Consider the following 4620-nt stretch of genomic DNA (forward strand, 5'->3'; position numbering starts at 1 on the left):
TGTTAACAGGCATTCTGCCTCAGCCTAAACACCTATAGCTTGCAAAGAGCATGCTATTAGACAGGCACCTCTACAAGACCTTAAGAGTCTCTTAAACTAGTGATAGTAAGGTGTTCCCAATGGGCGATGTTCGGCTTTCAAATCATCACTCCGTGGAAGCGCCGAGATGCAGCTGTTTAAGGCTTAGAAGCAGCTGACTGTTTCACTACCTAGCTGATCACTGTCAGTCAGGGAGCTTAGAGGTGAAAAGCCTGTCTGAGAGACAATTCGCCGTCGATCAGTTCAATATGTTCCGTACCAGCTCGGCGCACCTGAGATCATCTTGGTAGCCGTGTAGCTCAGATGAGTGAGAGCGTGTGTGTGTACCACCGTGATTGGATGCCGGCCCTTCTCAGGTCACAGTAAACCTTCTGCTGCCTAACTTCCCTAATTTTGGGGATCCCTTTGAAAAATCAAAGGAAAAAAAAAACTGGCTCTTCATCAGCGTGATCGACCCAACCCAGTGTGCCCCAGTGGCCTAATGGATAAGGCATTGGCCTCCTAAGCCAGGGATTGTGGGTTCGAGTCCCATCTGGGGTGCTCCTGTCCCTTTTTGAGCGTACAAATGTCCTTGTGATTTGCAAAGCTGCAACCCCACCTTACTCAGTGAGCGTCTCTGCTTTTCTCTCACATACAGTTGGGAGAAAAACTTTTGTAAACAGCCCTTCGGAATGATGTGGATTTCTGCATGAATGGCTCCTAACATGTGATCTTATCTTTATCTAAGTCATAATAATTAATAAAGAGAGTCTGATTTAACAAAGAACACACACCCAACATTTGACATTGCTGTTTCTTTATTGACCAAATGGTTTAAACAATCAAGGTCATTGATGGAAAAAGTACGTGAACCCTTATATTAAGGAGCTAGTGGAACCTCCTTTATGACAAAAACCTCAACCCCCACTTTCTGTAGCGGCTTGTCAGACCTGAGCAGCGGTTAGGAGGTATTTTGGCCTATTCCTCTATGCAAAACTGTTTCAGTTCATGTATATTTTTGGGATGTCTTGCGCTGAATGGCCTGCTTCCGATCACGCCACAGCACTTCAATGGGATTGGGGTCAGGACTCTTACTTGGCCATCCCAACATACGGAATTTCTTCTGTTTCAGCCACTCTGTTGTTGATGTACTCCTTTGTTTTTGTCATGTTGCAAGACCCAGCGTCTTTTGAGTTTTAGATCACAGGCAGACACCCTGACATTCTGCTGTAGAATTTCCTGATACATCTCGGAATTCATCGGTCCCTCGATGATTGCAAGCCATACAGCCTCCGCCATGCTTCCCAGGTGGGATGAGATTTTTGAGTTGGTATGCGGTGTTTTGTTATCTCCAAACATAACGCTGTGCACATTTACCAACAAGTTCAACTTTTGTCACGTCTGTCCACAGAACATTGTTCCAGGAGTTGCTGTGGAACATCCATGTGGTCTTTAGCAAACTTGAGAGGGGCATTGGTGGTTTTTTTGGGGGGAGAGCAGTGGTTTCCTCCATGGTGACCTCGCATGATCACCACTCCTGTTCAGATTTCTTCTTATGGTGGACTCATGAACACAGACGTAAGACAAAGTAAACCACCTGTTTGCTAGATCCCATCCCCACTCAGCTAGTCAAAGATTCCCTCGAAGGACTGGCAGGACCTATAATTAGTATGATGAATGCATCGCTTGCGTCAGGCGTCGTACATGATCAATTTAAGGTAGTGGTTCTTAGACCGCTCCTTAAGAAGTCAAATTTGGATCCACAAGTTCTTAACAACTACAGGCCTGTCTCAAAGGTCCCATTTCAATCTAAAAGTCTTGAAAGAATAGTTGTTGCCCAACATCAAATGGATTCAAATAATATACTTGAGAAATTTCAGTCTGGTTTCTGAAACTGCATTAACAAGAGTCGTAAATTATATTCTCTTAGCTACTGATGCGGGGAATGCAACAGTGCTAGGTTGCAACAGTGCTAGGAATGCAAACTTTAGGTTGCGCTTCTTCATGCTGCATGATTGGCATGAGTGGAGCTTTTTAAACGTCTGTACTTACTGCGCCCCATAAGAAATCGTTTGTCCCTGTTCAAAAGAGATTGTGCGATGTCCTGCAGCGTTCGCAAAGCAAACCTTTGACAGTTTGAATAGAGGAATTTATTCTGCTTCCTGTGCATGCAGTAGTTACAAACTTGAACGTCTTTGCACGATCTCCTGCAGTTTTCAGTGGGCAGGCTTGGTCAGATGGCTTGGAAAAACGCACTGTGTTTCGGCTCGGGAAACATCATGAGCAGTGTCCTGCGTGTTTTCTGTGTATAGCTGTCTTTTAACGCATACAGAATTCATTCGAAATCATTGATTTCTCCAATTAACAAGGATCCCTTAAATGATGAGTCAAAGTAACATCTAATCGGATTAGTTTCCTTAGAGCTGGTTCAGAGTTTGGTCAAGAGTTTACCTTTCACAGATGAGCAAAGAAGAACGTTGGGGGTGCACGCTTCAAGGCACCTTACAGCTGTAGGGAGTGATTCGAGACGATTCGTGGCGTGTGCTCGTTCCCATATACCATACGCCCCGGCGTGCAGTGCTAGGATGACGTACAATACCGCTTGGGGACGTAACAGCGTTATATGCAAGTGCGGGACATGAGGGTTTTCGTTTGTTCGTTTTGTTTTGCTCTGCTTTGCTTTGTTTTGCTTTCCATCGCGTTGGTAAGAGCGTAAATAAAAAGGCGATTCCTGCGTCTACCACTAATGTAAGAGCTATTTCAAGTGCGACGTGGTGCGGCTTTTCAAATGCTTGTGGGCATTTCTCTGTTGTTGATTCTTTTTTTGTGTGTAACAAAGTGGCATTTTCATGTCCGGACGGGGAGACTTTATCATTCAGACATGAAGCCACCCTTAAGTCCTCTGAGGCGTGTCTGTCTGCAAGGCTTGTATTTTGGAAATGTTTTTTTGAAACGGAGAACGACTTTGAAATAGGCTTCCGCCGGCGCCTCGCGATCCAGGTAAGATTGTAGCAAGAACGCAGCGGCGGTGGGGCTTGCTGTAGTCGTGGCCGAGTGGTTAAGGCGATGGACTAGAAATCCATTGGGGTCTCCCCGCGCAGGTTCAAATCCTGCCGACTACGTTGTCCGCCTCCAGTCGGTGTGTTCCGGCGCAAGCAAAGAAGCGCGCCTCTTTGCTTTTCCTGGTGGTTTTAAAACGCCCAATCGCTTGTACCCGCTGCCTTGGAAATAAATTCTTCAGCGTCCGCGAATGGCATTTTGCAGCTGGAAGCATATGTCGACGCTTTTTGCACAGAGCACCAAAAAAGCGTCTTTTTTGAAGGCCCAGACACTGAGCGTTGGTGGTTCAGTGGTAGAATTCGTGCCTGCCACGCGGGAGGCTTGGGTTTGATTCCCGGCCAATGCAGTGGCTTTTGCAGCGAGCGGCTCCATCACTTGCATCCCCTTGCAACTCGCAACTGAAAACCCACTGAAGCTAAGCAGGTGTGAGCCAGGTCAGTACCCGGATGAGGGTGAGCTACAGGGAAAAACAAAGCTTCCAGCTGGATGCGGTGTTAATGGTGCCGGCGGGGGGGCGCTCACCCTGAGGTCTGTGCGGGTCCCAATGTCCCAGCATAGTGACGGAGACGCTGTGTTGTAAAAGGGCGCTGTCTTTCGGATGAGATGTAAAACCGAGGTCATAGTGCTCTGTGGTCATTAAAAGTGACCACCAAAACCTTTGACAAAAGCTCTTGGTAATTGATGGTCTTCAATAATGCTTCTCCTTTAGGTACATTTTAAATCAGCTGAAAAATGCTGTGAAATGGGGGGACACTTCAGGCCAGTGTAGGATTTGGGTTACAAGAACCATGAAACTGCACGAGAAAGCCCGTACACTGAATTACACGGCTTTCTATTCAAAGGAGGGCAAAAGAAATTCCCTGAGTTTGATTTTTTGCAGCACAGAGAGGACCACTGTCGCGAGGCTGGTTAGCTCAGTTGGTTAGAGCGTGGTGCTAATAACGCCAAGGTCATGGGTTCGATCCCCGTACGGGCCAGGTTCTTTTCTCCTGTCTTACCAAAGCTGTTAGGTTCCTTTCCGTGGTGAGATGGGTTGTCATGCAACGCTGCCACATAGTGCCGACAGACAAGAGTGTTGCGGGAGAAGAGAAAAGTGTTTGAAGATTTAAGAGTCTTAGGTGGAGTCAAAATCAAGTGTCACAAATGCAAGTGGTTGGATTTCCAATGTTTAATATGGTAAAAATAAGCAGAAGTTATCTGCCGGTCATGGCACAGTCTGCCATGCTTTTGTCAGATACTGTAAAGTGGTGTCGAACTGGAGCCTCACCATTTGCATATGTGAGGCTCCAGTTATACATCGAGTGTCACATTAACTGACAAAAATGAAGAGAGTTAAAGCAGCTGGAGAGGTTTTCTTACATCTTTTGAGCTGACACAGTTTTGGAAAATGTTTCCTTCACGCTGCACTGTACAATATAGGCAGCCAAGAGTCTCCAAAACAATACAGAATTGACAGATAGGAGAAAATTCCCACTCGTCCTGAAGTTCCCAAAATCCAGCACTGAGCGTAAACAAAGTGTCTAAGTAGCGTGGGAATGCTAA

The 4620-nt window shown here is 46.2% G+C and overlaps 3 non-coding genes across 3 annotated transcripts; all 3 read left to right on the top strand.

The window, feature by feature from the left end:
* Window positions 1-506: 506 nt before the first annotated feature.
* On the top strand, window positions 507-579 carry trnar-ccu (transfer RNA arginine (anticodon CCU)). Its single transcript has one exon. It is a non-coding gene; the product is annotated as a tRNA-Arg (tRNA).
* Window positions 580-3058: 2479 nt separating this feature from the next.
* On the top strand, window positions 3059-3140 carry trnas-aga (transfer RNA serine (anticodon AGA)). Its single transcript has one exon. It is a non-coding gene; the product is annotated as a tRNA-Ser (tRNA).
* Window positions 3141-3981: 841 nt separating this feature from the next.
* Window positions 3982-4055, top strand: trnai-aau (transfer RNA isoleucine (anticodon AAU)). Its single transcript has one exon. It is a non-coding gene; the product is annotated as a tRNA-Ile (tRNA).
* Window positions 4056-4620: the final 565 nt, after the last annotated feature.

This window comes from Lepisosteus oculatus, unplaced genomic scaffold, assembly GCF_040954835.1.
Source record: "Lepisosteus oculatus isolate fLepOcu1 unplaced genomic scaffold, fLepOcu1.hap2 HAP2_SCAFFOLD_90, whole genome shotgun sequence".
NCBI lineage: Eukaryota > Metazoa > Chordata > Actinopteri > Semionotiformes > Lepisosteidae > Lepisosteus > Lepisosteus oculatus.